Source organism: Plectropomus leopardus, chromosome 7 (assembly GCF_026936395.1).
Source record: "Plectropomus leopardus strain MGB_pleo_1.0 chromosome 7, ASM2693639v1, whole genome shotgun sequence".
NCBI classification, from domain to species: domain Eukaryota; kingdom Metazoa; phylum Chordata; class Actinopteri; order Perciformes; family Serranidae; genus Plectropomus; species Plectropomus leopardus.
The window spans coordinates 27,146,753-27,167,996 of NC_142182.1; the positions used below are offsets into that span (position 1 = coordinate 27,146,753).

The 21,244-nt window shown below is 42.1% G+C and overlaps 1 protein-coding gene and 1 long non-coding RNA gene across 3 annotated transcripts in view; both read left to right on the top strand.

The window, feature by feature from the left end:
* The window catches only part of LOC148189209 (uncharacterized), a 132,956-nt gene extending 128,468 nt beyond the window's left edge, over positions 1 to 4,488 (top strand). The window contains exon 3 of the long non-coding RNA XR_015776892.1: positions 4,357 to 4,488. This is a non-coding gene — a long non-coding RNA (uncharacterized LOC148189209). The remainder of the gene's footprint in view (positions 1 to 4,356) is intronic.
* A 1,863-nt stretch (positions 4,489 to 6,351) lies between these two features.
* Positions 6,352 to 21,244, top strand: part of plxnb2b (plexin b2b) — a 153,161-nt gene continuing 138,268 nt past the window's right edge. For both annotated transcript variants that reach the window (XM_042496046.2, XM_042496047.2), the window contains exon 1: positions 6,352 to 7,057. The gene's annotated coding sequence lies outside the window, so the exon portion shown is untranslated. The remainder of the gene's footprint in view (positions 7,058 to 21,244) is intronic.

The window sequence follows — 21,244 nt, forward strand, 5'->3', positions numbered from 1 at the left end:
CCTGGTTAAGGGCATTTATTGATGCTGAGAGTCCCTCTGTTCCCTCTCAGAGAGGGGCCACCTGGACAATACAGGATGAGCTGGGCAAACTGTGATTAGATTCTGTTATGAGCTGGGAGAGGAAAACAATGACATTTTTCTTGGGTAAACTGACAGCTCAGCCAGTGCAAGGGAACATCTGATAAGAGAAGACAAATGTCGCTCATGGTGCCTTTTAGTTTCTCCCCAAACCTCAAGGTCAAACACACAGTGATACATTAGTATTTTAGTTTCACTCTTCAGTGCCACACAGCAATATATACATCTAAATTGTTGGTAATATACTCTGCACTTCACCAGCATCTTCAAACATCAATCTTCTTATTCAAATATTCTGTATTTCTTCCTCTCTGACACACACATGCTTGCAGACTGTTCACACCAACCCACGCACTGCTGCCACCCCGCTATTCCCAGTTTGTGGTTATTCCCAGACTGAGTCAGAATGGCACCATAAGCCTGTCTGTCCGTTTTATGCCAAACCTGATGTCTCCTTGTCACACATGCCTTTGCGGAGGATTTGAGCCTCGCTTACAGTGGCCATTGCTCGGCCGCTCACACATCCCTCCCCCCTGTGTAATTACTTATAAGTCATATTGACAGCTGGAGGCTCACTTAGCTAGGTCAGGAAGCCAGTCAAATCAAAGTGTGCCTTACGCTGTAAATAACCTCCCTCTGTCTCCCGTTGAGTCTTTCTTCACACCTTTATCATTCACCACCATGACAGTTTCCTGTGTCTGTGAGCGGCTCCATCTGTTATCTCTGCATCTTTAGGTTTGCCACTACAGTATATCTGGCAACCCTCACCTTGTGATACAATAAATAACAAGACTGATAGATACTGACAACACAGATGCATAACAAGAGCACAGCCAAGGGTATAATTGTGAGATGTGATTCATGCAACCATTTTTTAAATTTCTTTCTCCTAAACAGGTGATGAGATGCTATTTATGATCAACCTTCCCAGTGCTGACTTTAGCCACCTGTACTAGAAGTGAATGTAGGGATGGGACTGTTATGCATTTTTGTATGAAAGCCAAGACCAACTGGTGTATGTTATTTACCAAATGTCATATGATCAACACAGCTTCATCTGTGAAAGTCTTATGTTGCTTAGTGAGGAATTAATGCTTTGAGACTGCATACACCATCTGATATCTGTGAAAATGACCCAAATAGCTCCAAAACTTCCACTGTACTTTCCTTCTTGAAGATCTAGTGTGTAGAATTTAGAAGGTAGGTAGGTTTTTTTAAACATAGTTTAAATTTAAAGGGGTTATTTGGCAGAAATGAAATATAATATAATAAGAATGTTTTCTTAAGTGCATAATCACTTAAAAATATTTTTTGTTTTTTGTGTTCTCACTGTTACCATAGAGTGAACCATTTATATCTACATAGGGAGTGTGTTTGCTATGTTGCACCACCAAAGGAACTAGCACTGGCTTTTAACTGGGCAATTTGCGTTTTGTTTCAGCTACTGTAGTTAATAGCCCATTCGCATGGAGCAGCATCAGAAAAGCACAGATTTCTCATGGGAAACTGCTTTATTCAGTGTTTTTAACAGTGTTTTGTTTTGGAAAGGAAGAGAACTCTCCAGAAAATATAGCTTTTAGTTAATCATGAACAATAAACATTGAAGGAAATCTAACCGGTAGATGTTTCAGGTGAATGCAATCTGCAGTCCTCATTGATAGATGCCATTTAATCCCACTAAATCTTACACACTGTTCCTTTAAGTGTAATACTCCTGTATATCATCTTTTGCACTGGCTTTGGGAATGTTGTTGATGAGGCTCAGATATGCCTCAGTGTCTTAACAGACTTGCTAATGATGCATGTCTTTCTAACTAGTTACTTACCTTACACACAATTCCTTATTACACTCAAATGTAGCCGTAACCAACTAAGTTTTCATAAGTCATTAACGACAAAGTTAACTCCTCCTGAAGGTAGCAGGCTGGTGTATAAACAAACATAGTTACTGTAATGTCTTTAAGAACTTAGAATTATTGGCAAACACTGTACAATAATAAACCCTTAGAAACGCCTTTATAACTGCATACAATTATATCGTAGCATGAAGAATAGGTGTGTTACCCTCCTGTTAGTTGATGAAGCAATACAAACTGCCACCAACTGAGGGCAGTCTATCCACATGGCACACAGCCTCTGAACTATGAACCTTGAATGTGATATGACCACTACATCATTATGGACAACTGAAATGCTGTGTCATAAATTAGGTGGTATAATGTGTTGATAGTCAAAACATTTTACAGTCTGGACCTGCTGAGGGACACTGTATGACAAATGGTGCTGTTTGACACCGGCGCGATAACAGATCATCACTATTCAAGCAACATAAAGGCGAGCTGCAGAAAGGTATAGGCACATTGATCAAAATGTCATCACATTCAGGCTATCTGGTAGAACAAAGTGAACTTCTTTAGTGAATTTAGAGAGCCTTGACTCGGCCTCTCCTGGCTACCGACATCCCCTGGGCTAGCATGTTCCAAGCCTCCGCATCCTCATTACTCTTTAGACAAACAGGTTTAGACATATTGAACTCAGACCCAAAACAACCCAGCTCTACCCTGCCACGTTCCACTCGCCCAGCTCTGTTTGTGATTGGGAAGTGTTTGTCTCTCTCACTCTATCTCTGGGTGTCTGTTTGCCCGACACTTGTCTGGCTTGGCCTACTTTCTCCTTGATCTCATCAGTCAGTGCGAGGACCTGCGAAGGCCATCTACCCATCTTTCTCTGTGAATCTCTGCCAGCTCCGTGCCTGTGTCAGCAGTTAGGGACTGACTCACACCCACGCAGTCTCCAGTCTTCGCTCCAGGGCCCACTGGGCAAAGGCAGCACATCTCCCCAAACAGACAGCCTCATTTGCATTCCCATAAATCACTCACAAAACTGACACCCAGCCACACAACAAGGCATGACACAGAGCCACGAAACTCAGGGTGCCAAATTGCAGTGTTACACGATATAAGGCTCTAAGGCAAAAAATAAGCTATTCATATAACCTCTTGGGCGATGATAGAGCCAATCAAGCTTGAGTACACACATATGGCCCATATCTGTAATCAAAGCAACTTTTAGCCCCTTGTTGTATGAATGAGTCAAAAAAATCAGTGAATCTCTTACTAAAAAAAGACCTTAACATATGGCTAATCAAAGCCTGTTACACATTCAGACAGCAGTGAAAGATTGTTGTACTTTCTAAAACTTAGCCTGACTAAAGAGCTTCAAAATTATACTTCTTGTGATTAACGATTCAGCCGACAAGGTGCAGTGAATGCACCAATAATTTGTGTTATAATGACTACTAATACAGCTCTTGTAAGGACGTAGTGAAATGGGGCTCAGTGAAATATAAATAAATGAGGAGTGGTTGCTCTTGAAAATATTTTTAAACCAAGCAATGTCCCCAAATTCCCTTCTCACATTAATTTGTATTCGTTTGCAAGCAATATCAATGGTTTATTTATGTTTAATTTAGCTGTTTATGCGACAGCGAAAGTGCAGTTAACGTCATTAAATTCAGCCACTTAAAATGTAACAGATTTGTTGCGCGTAGAATTCATAGTGACAGCTAATTCGCAATTATTGTCCCTATGTGGGCTTTTAGTTAAATTGCACGGTTTAAAATGAAACTTGATTTTAAAAGTACAGGAAAACAGAACAATATAATTCACATTATATTGTACATTATCATAAGAGCACAAGCACTGGAACATAAAAGTAAAGTAACAATAGTGATACCACTATTAGTTGAGATCACACTAAATCAAAGTTAAAGGATCTGTTTGTTTGTTTTTTCAAGAATTTTGGGGTTGGTTTTATTGGTTTAAAAACAGCTTCCTGCTGCTAAAGCTTCCGATTGTTGGTCAAGCTTAAAAGATAAGAAAAAATCCATTAAAAAAAGAAATTCTCTGGAGATTTTACAGACCTCTCTGTTAACAGTTTTCACTGCTGTTTCCTTCCAAAAGCTACATTTGATAAAGTAGTCCAAAGAGATGTCTGTTTATTGTCCTGCGTATACACGAGAATGTCTCCTAATAGATACATGGTGCAGGGTACTCTCAAATGTTTTTTAAGGTTTTGAGTGCCTTCAGTAAAATGGCTGTAGCTACAACTGGACACTGTGGTCATGTTGACAGCTCTGTTTGTGGTTACATATCGTTGGTTTTTAATGACAAATTCTGATATTTAAGATTATTAATTATGTTATTATATTGAAGATTGGTTAATACCCCTCCCATCCCACTCCTCCAATCAGTCAGTATTGTGTCCTTGTCTTTGCAGGGAGCACTTCGGAACAGATATCACCTGCATGGAAGGAGAATACGGACCAGATAAAGTGCCCTCTCATAGTCATAGTGAAGTATGGAAAGAGAAAAATTCCCTCAATTCTTTGAAAATCCTACCATGATGGACCACAACCCCAAAGGAGGCTTTGTCTGGTCAGTATAAAGAGGCAACACACTAGTCTTTTACCTTAAATTGAAGTGTGTGTAATATTGCTTTACTTTTACCTGGAATCATATTGAGTTTGCTTGCATGGACATGCTATTAATATTCCCTGTATACATCATGCTTTCTTTCAGATTACACCAGCCAATATATTTGGGTTTCTCATAAATGGAACATGGTGTTTACATGCTAAAACACATAACCGGGATACTCCAAAAACCTGATCATAAACAGTTGTTCATGTACATGTAAGTGTGTCTTAAAAATGTGCCTATTTTCAGGCAATAAAATGGAAGTGAACTAAAGGTATTATCAGTGGTTTAGTTAAGGGTATATGCAAGTATATGGTGTGTATCCACCTCTTTTCTGGTTGTATAGCATATACCATAAACATATAGTATACCCACGAAAAAAGCCACTGAAATACATAGAGGAGTGTATCTACGACCTACCCACCCACCGAATAGTACCCTCAGCTTATCAGCTACCACTATACCACTGGGTAATGATGTCAAATATTAATTAGCTGAGATGGGGAAAATTTGGTCTCATGACCCTCTCAGTATTTCTCAACTCCTGCACCTCTAAAGGTCTTTCTCGCTGAAGACATTTTGACTTATCACAGTAGGAAAAACAGAAAACAGTAAAATTACATGGCTGCTATTTGACTGCTTCAGTTTCAGGATCATGGTATAGTGCGTGCTGATTCACTGCCATGATGATTTACTGGAACATTTGTATACGACAGAGCCATTTTTAATGTTTTTAGAGGGCTGAGATTATGTAAGTGTTTTTCCAAATATGACAGGTCAAAATGGTCAAAAAATGTATTCCGTTATTCAAGTTCAAGTCTCAAGCTTACAGAGGGAATTAGATAAACATAAAACAGGAAAAGTTATTTTGGTGACAAAGGTCTCAGCAACATATATTTCTACTGTCTGTCTTATAAAGAAAAGCAACAGTGTAGAACCGTATGCGAAGTGTAATTTAAACAAAGACAAAGATCCACATTTGTACAGTTACGCTGGGGAACATTACCAACAGCCTTAGAGGCTGGTAGGTTCAAAAAAACAAAATCTGTCCTCCTCTGGAGTGTTGACTCCAGAGGAGGACAGATTTTGTTTTTTTGTGTAACAACACAGGAGATATTGAAAATGAGTTTCATTTCTTTTTTTGTTGTCCCACCTATGAAGACATAAGGGATGTATTTGTCATTGAAATGACCACTGTTTATGTGATTGGATGGCAATGAAAATTTTGAGTTAAAATTTGAGTTTTAGAAGGGGAACCTTTTTTTGTGGTATACTTCATTTGCCGGGCTTGCAATAGAGGACAGTATTTTGTTTGAGGACTGAGCATTAGCCAAAATAACATGATTGATAACTGCAACACTATTGTAATGGTTTCTTGTAAACTCACGAAAGTTAGGCACATATTTGTGTGCTTGACACAAAATTTCAAAAAAATCAGTCAATCAGAATATTACTAAAGCACCTACAAAAAAAACCCCCAAAACAAAACATACTTTTTGTATGATTTGTTATTTTCATGATTTGGGTGGAATGGCCCTTTAATTTTTCCATATATGTATCTTATCACGGATCAACAAGTTAACACACCTTGTTTTGTTGAACTGCATCCTCATATTTCGTGGGATTTTTTTTTTAAAAAAAACAACACCTTTTTGTAACATGACTTGACAGAATTATGTAACTATAATCTAAGGCAGTGCTTAAGTGATACTAAAACCATTATGTCTGCACATTTCCTTATTCCTCATATTGCCTGGAATGACCTGGAAGAACCGCCCCCACAGACCCCATGTTGGTTCCGGACCACACTTTGGGAACCACAGCGCGGGGCTGCTCCACCGCTCCCACCGCCCGCGGAAATATCTCAGTGCGTCGGCGAACAGACGACACAACTTGTTTCCCTTTTCCTCCACTCTCCTCGTATCGGCTACTACTTGCTGTCTCCTCGCACACACAGTTGCATCGCCGGCGGTGAATGTAGAGTGGGAGGGGGAATCATTCCTCTCCGTACCCGGTCGCTGTTGGTTCTCCTTCAGTGCGCGCTTCTCTCTCTCTCCCTCCCTCCCTTCCAAAGCTTTTCCTCTCCTCCCTCGGTACAACCTCCCGGGTTTTCAAACGCGATGACAGTCAAGGCGTGAGCGGATCCCACAGGTGTGTTGCTGCTGCCAACTGAGCCGCGGTTCCTGGAGACACACACCTGGAAATTACCATGTGACTCGGCACCTGGGCGTGGAGAAAGTCCCTGATATTCAAGCCACTGAGTCTTTTGTTGAGGAGTTGCCCGGGTCGCCTTTCAACAGGAATCCAAGTAGCTCGTGTTTTCTACGGAATAGTGCCTTTCTGAAACCTCTCACAGGACGTGCGAGGAGAGTAAAATGTGAACTTGAGTCTTTGTTTTTTCTTTTTTCTTTTTCTTTTTTTAACTATTTGACCAGAGGGCTCTACGATATCTGGACTGTTCCTGGTTGTGCAACTACTCTCTTCGCTGTTTTTCCTCCAAGGTGAGTTCCGGGAAACCGGTTGTATCCCAGACTAACAATTTCAAACCTCGTTGCAAATGAGCACTAAGTTTTGATAGTGTATTATACAGCTTATCGATTAGACATGGGGTGTAAAACCATAGAATTTGCCCATATCAACGCTGCTCTTTTATATGTCACTGCTGTATTTATCGTGTACCACCGGAGCATAGTGTAAACTACGAACGAATGCATCGCAATAATCATGAAATGTGTCGGAGATACTTCTTTTAAAGAGGCTGAAATAACACCTGAAGCACTGCTCTTGTGCAGGAGTTGTGAAATGTGTCTTTAGTTGTAGCCATGTCTGGCTGCAAAGTTGTTCTACTGTTCAACTCAACAGCTGTGTGTTTGCAGAAAACAGCCCCCTGTGGACATGCTCTTCCCTAAACCATTTCATGTCAGGAGCATTGCATCTGCGCAGAAGCCGTGTGTCCCCGCGCACAGGCAATTTCAGTGAGAAATGAGCACGTGAACTGTGTTCCTCACCTCTGGACAGTGGGCTGTACATCAACAGCTGAGGGAGGACACGAGAAGTAGTCAGCATTGCCTCTTGTTTGCTTTGCTTCTTCCCTCTCTTTCTTGTGGAGAACAAGAAGACAGAAGCACTATTCATGTCCCTGTTGAGTCTCCTGTCAGTCTGTATCTCTCAGTCCCTGGCGCGGCCCTCATCTGACCACTGTACTGCCTTGTTGTCTTTCTAAATCACCCTTTTATACCCACAGCCGTCTTCCGCCCCAGACCTACTGTACATAGGATGCTCCATCTCCTGGGGATTATTCCTATTAGATAACATTATACAAGCGGTCTCATGGTGGGGATGGATTAGTGCGGGCAGGGGGCACGTGGAGACAGGAAAAGAGGCTGCTGGTGGCAGTGATGGCGGCTGGAAGGGGGTTAGAGCAGGGGGTCAACCTCGAGTCTCCTGACTGAGCAGGGATGGTTTTCCAATAGATGCCATCTGCTCACATGGACACACACAAGCAAGTGAAGCTGCTTTCTTTCCCCTTTTTCCACCATCTCTCTCTCTCTCTCTCTCTCTCTCTCTCTCTCTCTCTCTCTGTGCCCCACAATGCTTCATTCAGGGTTTATCTCTCCCACTCTGAATAAATAGAGACACCTTATCTGCGCAGAGGAGAGTGGTGATAAATGTTTTCTCCTGCTCCCCGCAAGGGTGAAAAAGACAAGCGTACCACACTTCTTCATCATAGATGCTCTTTTCAGGGCAAGTGAATAGAAGACATTTCTCATTCAGGTCATGTCAGTGTTTGAGGATTCTGCAAAACAATCCCCAAAGCCGAATGCAAAGTCATACTCTGTAATACAGGGGAAACAGAAAATAACAAACAAAGCAGGCTTTTCCATGAATTCCCCTTCTTCTGGTAATAGGCCACTGGCTCTGGAAATGAAACTTTGCGGTGAGATGCACTGTGAGTATTTTTGGATCTGGCAAAATAGCCTCTGACCAACTGAGAAACGGAGGTGGTGAGCACTCAGCTGTTAAGCTCCTGCATGTTTTGGGTGAGCTCAAGTTCATCATGCCCTTTTTTTTCTGCTGTTGCATGATTTTCTCAGATAGTTTAAACCGTGTCTCCTGGAAGCAAGCCCTGCGTTTCAGAGAGCGCTGCAATATTTTTGAGGTCAAATGAATTTGAACTCATCCCCAGTCTCTTTTGTTTCCTTTGCATTGGATTACTGACTTCTGTCATTTTCATTTTGAAAATAAAACCATAATCCTCGTAAGCAACAAGCAATCCCTTGCCTCCTGTCTGCAGCCTGTAAACAGAAAAACGGCACTAAATGAGCTGATACATGAATAGTGTATGCTGTTAGTTCATCACAAGTGGTTAATTCTAAATGACTACTTACATTTTTTTCTCCTTTTAAAAACATGATATAATCTAAATCATTACATTGCAATGTCAGTTAGCCCTACTTTCACTTTGAATACTGACTGTTGGACAGTGTTTGACCAACATGTCCCTTCTGTGGAGTGGACTTTGTAAACTTCTTGGTCATAAAATAGGTGTGACACACACAAGAGAGACACAAACAGAACACCTGCATTCACAGATAAGTTGTCATCATATTTATTAGTGCGTAAAAACACACACGTTTCAGCTCCAAGCCATCGTGATCCATGCCACAACCGTGCACCGTGTTCAAGATTTGGAGTTGCTATTTTTCACCATTTGCACATGAGAAAGCCCCATATGCGTTACCTTGTTCCTCTTGCTTATCTAAAGTACACATAGACTTCAGGGGAGTGTGGGCAGATGCGTGAAGGGCGTGTCAGCTTGGCATTAGACGGCTGAAGAATCTGGGGAATAGAGATTTCCCTCAGATTGGAGATAGGGCTTGTCTTTTTATGTCTCGAGGATTATCCTATGATGAAGGGACGTCATGGTGAGGTGGATTTCTGATCTAATTTCGCTGGATTTTACAGCTGCCACCCTTGCCCTTGGTCTTCACGGCCTTAACTACAACAGCATTCCTTTTCTTTATCCGCCCTCTTGCTCCGATGTGGCATTGTTTGTGTTTCACACGCCGTACCCTCCCCGCTCAACACTTCTCCCCATCTGTGCGCTTGAGATCGGCGATAACAAAGCGGAAGTACGACAGACCTATGAGGTGTGATCATGCTAATTCTCATGCTTACTCCCTCAGCAGCAGGCTATGAAGATGGGCTCTGTGGAAGGAGGTAGCAGCCAACCTGCCACCAGCTTTAAATTCACTGCAATCCAGTGCTTAACCTGCTCTGTCTGCAGGCGTCCAAGCCAAGCAATTCTGCCGCACATATTATGGTTAAGTTCAGCTCAGCAGGGTGTACTTTTGCCTCTTTAAAACAACCTTGACAAGTTCTAAACCCACACTGTCTTTCATCCCATGTCCATGACCGACCACACCAAGCACTCAACCCGTTGTGGCTATACTTTCTTCTCCACACCTCTGCCAACTCATGCTGGTTTTTCCCCCCTGCTGCTGCCCTCACTTCTACCTTTAACCATTGTGACTCTTCTCCTACACTGTCAAAGCTTGGAGCATGAGTAAGAGGAACATGATGAATATTGTAAACATGCTCACTCTCTTGAAAGAGATAAATGATTCACGTGGGGAGGGAGCTGCCTTAATTGCTCGGTTGAGAGGTTGTGGGCAGGATGTTCTGCACAAGAACGGAGACATCCTAATATATATTTTTTTTAAAGAGCACGATTGAGAGAGAGAGAGAGAGAGAGAGAGAGAGAGGCGTGATATGAGGTTTAGAGAGGTAGGCGGCTACTTGGAAAAAAAAGAAAGTTAGCCCAGAGGAAAACGTGATCTCCATTGCCGTTCAAAAGGCGTTCTGTGTTGTTTGCTGTCAGCAGACGCGAGGTTGCACAGCCGAGGACAAAACACTCGTGATGGATACACAATACAGACATCTGCCTCACTCCTTTCTCACCTACTTCCCCATGGCGGCCGAACTGACAGGATGACACAGACGCACAGTATCGCAGAAGCTTTTGATGCTACCTGCTCACTGGAGGCATGTCGACCAAGCTCAGGCCACTGGCGAAAGTTCACACCCAGCCAGCCTTTTCAGCCAGACTGCACAGGAGCAGGTATCTGAAAACTAATCAGCAATGATGAGTGAGGGGTCACCTTGATTCCTATCCTGGGAAATCTCAGTCAGATGCTTTCTTCTCAAGGCTTATATTGGCAGTGGAAAAGAGAGCCGAAAGCTAATTTATTTTTTGCTTTGGTAATTGAGTCTGGCACGTATTGCTATCAAAATGCTATCCATTTAAACACTTCAGAGGGAAGTTGGTCGTGCCTGCTTCAATCAGTGTAATGTGACGGGCTGACGTTTAGTCCGGCTCCTTTGCTTTATGATGAAAAGACGATTCACAGATCTCTCAGACTTTAACATATCGAAGATGAGTCGACGCTTTATTTCTGTGCAAATTGAGGGTGCCTGTGCAGGATTTGGCAGCGCGCTGATATATCTCTCTCAGAGAGATTTGGGTTTTGAAATGGACTTAGGCTTACTGTAGCTGAGGAATAATGGAAACTGTGTGGAGCCACTTATTCCACCTGTAATGCATTTTCACTGCGCTTTTTGTTCGTGGCTGAGAGTTGCTCCATGTTTAGTGCCATTTAATCCTAGCTAAGGCACCAGAGGGTGCAATTCATTTTTATCCAAGTCATTTCACAGTTAATCCTCAAACTGACCAATTTACTCCTGCCAAGATCATTTCTAATTATCACCTCTGCTTTACAGCTAATGTGATGTCCAGCTGGTTTATGTTAATGTGGTCGTTCCAATCAAGTATTGGCCCTCTTTTTTAAAATTTTTTATTTGCTTGAACGCTGGGCCATTAATTATGTAGTACTGAATGTGAGCCTCAGCCAGGACTGGCGGGTGACAGATGCATGAAGGGTCAGCGCACTGGCGGCAGCTGGAGATGAAGGTCACACCAACCTGAGAGCGCAAAGGGGGAAGATAATGTGGCAAACAGAGGAAGACATAGAGGGATGGTCTGTGAGAGTGTCACTTCATAGAAGAGATGAATTATCCTCAGTGATTTAGGTTGTGACTCAGTTTGACTCTGGACAGTCTTATTTTTAATAGATGGTGCTTTAAAAAATACACACGCCTCATTGTATCTCAACAACACACTGCTCCTTTGTTTACAAGGAGAATTAATGGAGAAAAAAAATTAAGATCTTTGGCACTAGAATTTCTATCTTGCAAGCAACTGCTGTTTATTTATGTGCTTTATTTATACATTTTTTACTCATTTAAACCAGAAAGTTCTAGATGAGTTGCCTAATATTTGCATGTTAGAGCCCCTAATTCTGCATGGAATGAAATCTAGAATCCCATCAAAACAAAACACTTTTGTTGCATTTGCTCCTTGTTGCATTTCTAAATATTTCTGAAATTTGTTTGTTTGTCTGTGTCTATTTACATTTGAATTTGATCTTTGAAATTGTTTAGAAAAAAAGTATCTAAAATGAATGGAGCAATGTGTAAAATTTAGGGGGATTTGGTGGAATCTAGTGGTGAGGATTGCACTTTACAACCAGCTGAAACTTCTGCCAGTTAGACTTCCTTTGGTGTTCATTGTTCAGGAGGTTTCATCCGTGAGCTGAATTGTCTGCAGAGGTCTCTTCCTTTGGAACACAAATAGACCGTGTGATTAAAACTGTTGAAACGCTGAATAAAGCCGTTTCACGATACATATCAGCGTTTCCTCTATGCTGTTTGGCATGTCAGTGCCTGCTAATGTGTGCTCGCCTATCTTTTCTGAGATGTGTGTCTGATGTGTGACCTTTTTTCTGATCCGAACGTTCAGGAGATTATTACCGGGAGTGAAATTATCAACAGAGGTTTGTGCTTCTCCATAACACATGTGATTTAAACCATCTAAAACACAGAATAAACCAGTTTCATGTTAAAAAATCAGTGTTACTCTGACCCTTTTTGGCCTTTTGGAGATGGGCTAGCCCAGCACCTGCTAATGTGCGCTCATCTTCTCTGATAATTTAAGATCAAGACTTTAAGGAGTTTTTTTCTAATTACGGTGGCTGATGCGTAAACATGGATGGCCCTATCTAGAGCCAGTGTTTGGCTTGTCTGTTCTGGGCTATTGTAGAAACGTGGTGGTGCAGCATCTCCGAAGACAAGGACGCGCTCAATAAATGTCTCATTCAAAGGTAACAACACAAAGAATTTCATTTCTCCCGGTGGATCCCCCTAAATCATACACATTGGACCTTTAATAATGTTTTAAAAACAATAACGAAATCTGTAGGCAGAAGCTGCTCTGAAATAGAAATGGCACCATAAGATCTTGAGGAAACATATGCTGTCCTTATTATCTTTGGCATCTGCTGAAACCTGCTGGCAGCTGGAAATGGACACGGGGGTGTGAAGCGCTGCTGGAGGTTGGGTGTCTGTCTCTCGCTTGTCCGTTTCAATCAAAATTAGAATGCAGGCAAGGCTTTGCGAGGGAAAAGAGGAGATGTTCTTCATACATACCTGTGCCTGTGAACCTTGCAGGTCCTTTTTAGCACTCAAGTACTGTTGGTCATTATGTCTTTAAAATTAAATCTGAATTGAATGAGAGGTTCTGTTTTTAAGATGTTTCTCCTTCAGCTGCACATTACACAAACAGGGAGTTTGTGCATCTATTCCTCTTCTGTGCTGTTATTGCATCAAGCTGGGGTAACACAGTGTATAGGCAAGGCTTTCTATACTATAGTCCATAATAAAATGGCATAATGAAAATGAAATCATTTCTCCGTCAGAGTCATGTCCTTGTCTCTGTTAAATGAGGTGGGTATCGTGGCCTTTCAGTAGCCTATGATCCAAGAGGGACCTATTAAAATCTGTTCATACAGCAATTGTTAAAGTTACACAGAATCTAGTTAAATGCCACTGGCTCTGTTGCTTCTCATCTGTAAACTGACAGACCATTTTAGTGTGGCAGTGGTCTCGGCAGCAGTAATAACACTGCCAAAGATACTGCCTTAACCTTAGAGGCTGACATTTTGTATTGACCACCGATCGCTAAAATTTGTGGTTGCTAATGTCTGAGGTGGGATTTTCTAAGGTAACAGTGAGGTTTTTACAGATACATTTGAGGATTTTTTTTCTTTTTCTTTTTTTATTGATCCCCATTGGGAAATGAGTTGCCCTGTGCAGCAGCAGAGGGATTCAGCAGGGAAAACGACGAGGAGAATATAAGCAGGAAAACAAATAAAATCTAAAAACAGCAAAAATAGGCATAAACGGAAAATATGTAATAAAGCTGTGAAAATGATGCAGTGTGGTGCTTTGTCAAATTTTGACTCAATCCCATACGCCTCTACCACTTATCCCTCCGTTTTGCACGTTGACGTCTCGGGGAAGGGTGTCCTGATTCTTGTTGGGTTAGAGGTGTAGGGTGAGGTTTTAGAGCTATATGGCTCTCCCAATGGAGGCTCCCAGTGGAGGTCCGAGTGCTGTGAGAAATCGTCCGCATGGTGGTATCACAAGTAACAAAAAGAAACCTTAATTAAAAAATATTAAATACAATACAATAACCATCGTATCGTTTAGTTTAATGTGGTTTTATGTAATATGGTCCTTTTCTTTATAACAAGCATAAGAATTGCCGGTAATATGCAGATGTTTCAGTAGCTTACTAGCTAGCTAAATGTTACATTGTTTTTGCTGATATGTGCATGACAATCCTGCATTTCGAATGATTTCCCTGCCTTATCCCCCCTTCTTTTGATGCAATATGATGCCTGAAATATACAGTAACAACAGTCCAGTAGTGACGTTGCTGCACTTGTTACTGCTCCTTTAATATCAGTGCAGACTAGCACTATTTTATTTTATTAATTTTTTAAAAAACAATTAATAATAATTTGTATTTTTGTAGATAAAGCTTTTTTGTTTGTTTACTTTACATTTTACTTAGAGAACACAGAAACCAAAGTGATGAATAAATGTCAACTGGACACAAAGCACTTAAAGCACTTAAATATAAACAAAAATTATAATAAGAATGAGGATAATGATACAGGGGATCTTTATACATATATACATACATACATACATACATTCATACATTCATACATACATACATACACATGAACACACATGCACGCATACATTCTTTTACCTACATACGCATACTCACGTGCACATTCATTTATGTACACATTCTAATCATAAAAGAAGCTTTTTTAAAATGTGTTTTGGCCCTCTGTCCATGCACAAACTGTGCTAAATGTCACTAAAATTGAAGCTTTCGTAAAAATCTTTTTAGGGTAAAGACTTTCAGAAAGTCAGTTTTCAGTGTAGACAGGAAAAATAAACAGAGTTTTTGGCTTGTATCCATTATCCATTATCTCCTTTGTGACGTGTCACAAAAGAGGCGTCATTTCAAGCAATGGTGGATTTGACTGAAATAGTGCTGGTTCCAACCTTGCTAACAGCACTTTATACAAGTTACACATTAATGTACAGTTACATCTTCCAATATACTAAGGAACGGAGGCATCGAGAAGTGCTACGGAGGTCACTGCTCCGAGTAGCCTTCCTGTAATTGCTTTTTTCAGGCTGATGATTGGCCAACTTCCTCTTCTTCTCTGCATGGTTTTAGAGTTAGGATAATATCCCTGCCTCTTTGTTTGGCATGCTCTTGACAGCGTGATGATTGTGTTTTTGCTCTTTTCATTTTGGATGGGGACTTTTTTTTTCAGTGCTTGTGTGGATGGGATTTTTTTGAGAACCAAGTAGAGAAAAACCCTATTCACAAACATTTCTGTGTCCATGTAGACTAGGCCTCAAGTTGTGAATGAATTGTGAGTGTCCATGCTTTTCTGTGGCCATCATCAGTGTCATTGTGATAATAGCATTAATGCCATAATTGCGTCTATTTTAGGTATAAAATCATAACAGACCACTGCTGACATTTTAGGGTCTTGATGGGCTATCCCTTTTCACAGGGAAAGATTTCAACTTCTGCTCCTTGTAACTCTGTTCTGATGGTCAAATGGGCACTTAAAAATGACGAATGAAAAATAAGATAGGATTGGGCCTTTGTTGCACACCTCTTTGGAAAACAGGCTCATGCAGGCCATTAGCATGAGTCAGGCCTGTACTTTGGAAGTGACCTTGTTGAGTTAGGGCACTGTGGCTGACTGAAGGCAGTAGGAGTGTTCACCTCCCTGGCTTGGTTGTGATCTAACAGGAATGTAAGCTATGCCTGATCAGCCAACCATGACCCTTGTGCTAGAGCAGTGTGGAAGTATTCAGTGCCCTTGTGTTAATAACTTCCTGTTTATGTAAACATCTCAATCTCTGAACATACTGTCTAGTTCCCTTTATCAGCATAACAGAATGTCTCTTCATCCATTCTTTTGCACTCCATAACTCCTGTTGAATCTTTTTTTTCTTTTTTTAAAACTTTATTCTTTGTCTTTTTCTTACTCAGTGTGTCTCTAGTCTAGGTGGATATTAATCCTGGTGTTTCTAACCTGCCTGGGGCTCAGAGCTGTCTCCTGAAATGCAGATCTGTGGAGGTGTCATCATAGCTCTATGTCTTGGGTGTCTTTGCTTGCCCCCCAGCCTCGCTCTCCTATTCACGCAGCCGTGATGACATGCATTATTCCTCACTGACTCATCTGGGCAGCCTCAAAGCTGCCCGGTTTTGGTATCCCCTCTCAACTTTATATGCAAAAAAGGGAAGCTGTTAGATGTATTTTATGCTGGTGTCTGCAAATCATGTAGACATGGTATCTGCATTTTTTCCTTCCGTCTCCCTCCGCTTCCCTAATCTGTACACAGTGGGTCCAGCATGTGATGGTCACGGAGATAACTTGCGCTTCTCACATGGATTATTTTGGTCCTGTGACACTCTGTTTCCCAGTGTTCCCCTTTTCACAGATCTGTGTTTACACTCAGTTTTCAGTCTCTAACTACAGCAAATGACAGGCTTAGGAGAAATGACATCAGAGTCGCAGCCACATGCCCCTGTAAGAATGCCTAAATATTTACAGGCCCTCATAACACATGCTAGCCTACCACTCAGCCTCCCGTTTGTACGGGCTGTAAGTTTTTAAACTCAGCCCTGTGGTCGCTTCCTTCTGCTGAAGCTACGTCTCTTCTACGTCCTGTTTGGGCTGGTCCCACGTCATTGATCCCTCCGTGGAGCTGGGCTCTTTAATTACAGTCATTAGCCGGAGTAGATCTGCTGCTGGGGTTAGAGAACCTTATTACCAAGACCTTGTCTCTTTCCTCCCCACACTGCGAAAAGCCTAATGCTGCTCGCTAGTGCATTTTCTGAAAACAAGCTGCAGTTACAATGTTTACAGAAAACAGGCTGCCAAATTGGATCCCCAAATCACACAAGTCTCACCAGGAGACATTTTCCCCTTCTACTTTCATCCTCTTTCAATTGGATATGGAGGAGAAGTGTGCAGCTTTCCAATAACAGATTGGAGCAAAGTGGGGTGTAAGAGGCCATGTCAGTGTGGCGCTGCTTGTTTACTGGTGGACCGGTGCCGACTGGTGGCGTGACCAGACCGGAGAAGCCATTTATCCACCACTCCAGACCTCCATTAAGATCTCTCTGTAGTCCTCCCTGTTGAGATGTACAGTACACTTCCACTGACACGTCTCTCCTCCTCCGCCTCCCTTAGCCAGTGTTTTTATTTTTAACCAAGTTCTGTTCTGTTTCACTTCCAGCCTCTGTTTTTGTCTGCCGTCAGGATGTCATCACACATTCCTCTGTGTCTGTTGTTTAATTAGTCATATGGAGTTGCTCTCCTCTTTGGGTAATGGAAAAAATTACCTTACATCTTGGTCCCATCGGGTCCTTACATGTCTCTCCACCTTCCGACTTGAAAACAAAACATTATCCCCCCCTGAGCAGTGTGCTAAAACCACACATCTGTTTTGCACATAAGATCTAAGCAAAACAGGTCCTAATTAACAAAAACAAGGGAGATTAAATATGGTCTAATTCCAAGTGATAGTCTTTTTTTTCTGTATGGGAAATCTGATTAGACCGGATTAAAGTGACCTGTTATTTTGTTTATGTCTGCAGTGTTGTGATGTACAGGATCTTTGCCAGGCCTGACCACACCTTAAAGTCCTGGTTATAGTGTCCATCCAGTATTGATATTGTGGCTTCACAGCGTGTGACAACAAAGCTGGCTGTTTTTATATTATCTGTAGGATTAGTTTTTGAGATGGCAGAGATGGTGATGTGTCCTTTCTATTAATGTCACAAGAATCGATGCTTCAATACCAAGTTGATGAATCCTGTTAATGTCACTGTACTTGTTTTCCTCCAGTAACGCAGGTAGTGTAACATAGATGCAATTTTTCAGGACCAATCAGGGCGGCATATACGCCGACAAGTGCTCTAGTCTGCAGTTAAATGCCAAAGTAAGAATAAAAACACCTACCAACATGGAAAAACAATAACACGTAGAAGATGTTGTTAATAGGCTAATAGTAAGACAACTGTCAAGAAATAGTCAAAACTGAACATAATTTAATCTATAAGGGTAAACATCGCCAGAAAAAATATTCTGTATATTATACAGCCATTTAAAATAAATAATCACATTTTTCAATGACAAAATCCGAATTCAATACTGCTGAAATGTGTACAAAACATGACAACAACTCACTAAATAAAACTCAACCCTTATAACGAAAACAATATTCTTTTTTTTTTATTATTATTTTTTGGGCCATTTTGCCTTATTGATAGGACAGCTTAAGACAGACAGGAAAGGTAGGAGAGAGAGGGGGAATGACATGTAGCAGAGCGCCACAGGCCGCTGCAGAAACCTCAGCCACTCTACCAGGTGAGCTATATTAACTATATTCTTCAGGAAAACAGGTCTTTAGCTCAGAGATGTGCCCGATTATTACAATGGTATTTTCATTATAAGAAGGCAATCACACGAAATAATAATAATTTAAATGATAAGTTCAAGTGAGTGGTATTTCTGATGCTGACTTGCAAGTGTAGCAATGTTCAAGCGACTGGTCATAATCACGCAAATCAGGCATATCATGAGGGATTAATAATAACGTTTTAAATTAGATTTAAATGTTTTCTTTAAAGGAGTGAATTTAATTCTTTTAATTTATTTTTTTAATTTAGATTTATTAAATTTATTTATTTATTTATTTTTTACCGTGGTATCGAATTGGATTTTGAGAATCTTGTAATTTCATTGGTATTACTATGAACTACCAGACTTCTGGGATTGTGACATGCCTAGTCCTTACTCTATAAAGCTTGGGCATTAAGCAGCAAGACCTGGCTACAGATTTCTTTTTAAAAACTAGGTTAAGCCTTGGAAAAACTGATGTGGTGCAAAAACATGTTCGGTCACGCTGTCCAGTTCCTCATGCTGTGGATCACCATTAAAGAAGTGGTGTTGAAAGGTTCCTGGGTTAAAGTGAGCTTTCAGGTGCCACAGCCTCACAACAGAATATAGTCCTACCTTTGTATAATGGCGTGCACGTCATGTTTGCTGATGTTGACATTGGTAACGGTACCCGAGCTATGCGAGGCCCTATATTTCAGAGCATTATTAGCAACAGCAGACCACCCGTGGAGCTCAGACGAATAAAAATCCCATTTCCTCTCTGTCCATTGGTGGCATTAAGAGCTGAGGATTGTTCTGTTGCCTGAGTGCCAATGAAAAAGCCACTCAGTGTGTGAGCAGTTAAAGCTCTCTCAGCGCAGCGAGGGTGAGGCCTTCCTTCTGTATGCATCACCCCAGCCAGCTTGATCGATTCACTGTTTGCTCTGTCTTGTCTGAGTGTGAGCTCACACTGGACCACTCCGCCCACAGAAAATAATTCGGACTTCTCTACCAGCACAACCTGCTTCCCACCAGGCTTCCCCAGCACGCACAGATACACAAACGTACATATGTACAGTGAGTCCGCACACAGTCTGTCTTTCAGCCTGAGGGAGCTGGACAGCCCAGGCGCGAATCCATAAATTCCTCATAACACAATCTGTTGGCTGATCAATAATTCAATTCTATCTGTGAGCAAGCATGTCTGGATCCAATCTCACCTGCACCTCCCTCGGCCTTCTCTTAACAAGGTGGGTGTTGTGTCCTTGAGCCGGGCCCGGCTTATGTCTGTGCGGTTCTGCGCGTCCTTGTGTGTGCTGATTAGTTTGGTTAGTTCTCAGGCAGCGCTCGTTCGAGTCCATCGTCGTGTATCCACTTCCCCTGTGCATGTCTGTGCACGCGTGAGAGCCCCTGGCCATCATGGATTACAGAGCGCTCATTATTTCAACTGTGTACATCTCCTGTGTCTTCATAGCAGTGTGTGAATGTGAAAGTGTCCGTCTGCAGATGGGAAACTTGATGTGTGCGTCTGAGCTTATGCGTGATCTGTCTCTCCCTCCAGGCGGCTAGACGAATCAAAGGCATGGATCTCATTAAAAGGTATAGAGCCTGTGGAGAGGTCAGGGGCTAAGTTCTCTGATTAGTGGGCTCCAGCGGTCTGCCTTGGTGTTGCCAATGGGTGGGGGGGCTCCTCTCATCGGCATGCCTCTCATCCCTCTCCAGCCCACACCTGGGGGGCAGCGTGCCCAACACTCTTTCTCACCGCAGGCCTCAGTTTCATCTGACAGGGTCAAGGACAACACACACGGGCACGGACATACCCTGAGTCCCTGTTGTCTGGCTCTCTGTATTTCCCCTCCTTTCTATCACGACCTAATGGGCTGCCTACTTCCCGCTCTGTTTTTATCCCTCTTTGAGTGTTTTATCAAAGGCCACATTCAGTTTCCATCCCAGTGACAGCCTCTCTCACTGCATATCAAGCTGCAGCAATCACCCGACGAGCAACTTTCTGGGTCGTTAGTAACTCGTTCCAGGGCCCGGGCTCCTATCAAAGCCAGCGACCATGAACCAGGGATGACTTTCAGCCAAGGGCAAAGTGTGTGACTGTGAGTTAGAGAGACAGGACGCTTCTGAAGGTTGCCTGACTTTGGACAGTTTCTCCCTTTTCCTCTGAATGGTCTTTTTCTTTACTCTCGCTGTCTTGTCCCCTGTGTGCCTCTCAGTTTAATGCCCTTCCAGATAAAACAACGCCAGTAAACTTCCTCTTTGTTTCTCTCTCTCCTTTTCCAGCTGATAACCACGCTATCTAAAAGTAGGCCCTGGCAGCACTCCCTGTCTATTCAGTCCCCCCTCCCCCCTCCCCCGGTATGTTAGGGTGCATTGTATGTAATCTGTAGATGGGGGGGAAAGGGTGTGTGTTTTTTTTATTTTCCTTTTCTTTCCCGCCAGAGGAGGAGGCAGCGGGAGCAATTGCGAGTGGAGGGGACTGGGCGCGTATCTGCTGACTGTCACTTCCATTAAGTGTGCTGTCCTCAACTGCCTCCCCTATATGCCCAGACCAAGCTCTCAGTAAGCCAAGGTCCCCTTTTGTTCAGTGTCCAACCTTTCTAATCCACAAACCCTTCAGTCCACAGATATGCTGTGGTAATTACAGGGTACTTTTTTTCTGTAAACTTTTCCTACACAAGGATTTAGGTCGTTTTTGAGGTTTATTTTTGTTGCTATACAGAGTTTGTCAGAGTCGAGGTTTTTTTATATATATGTTGGTGTAAGGTTTTGGCATCAACTTCCCACGAG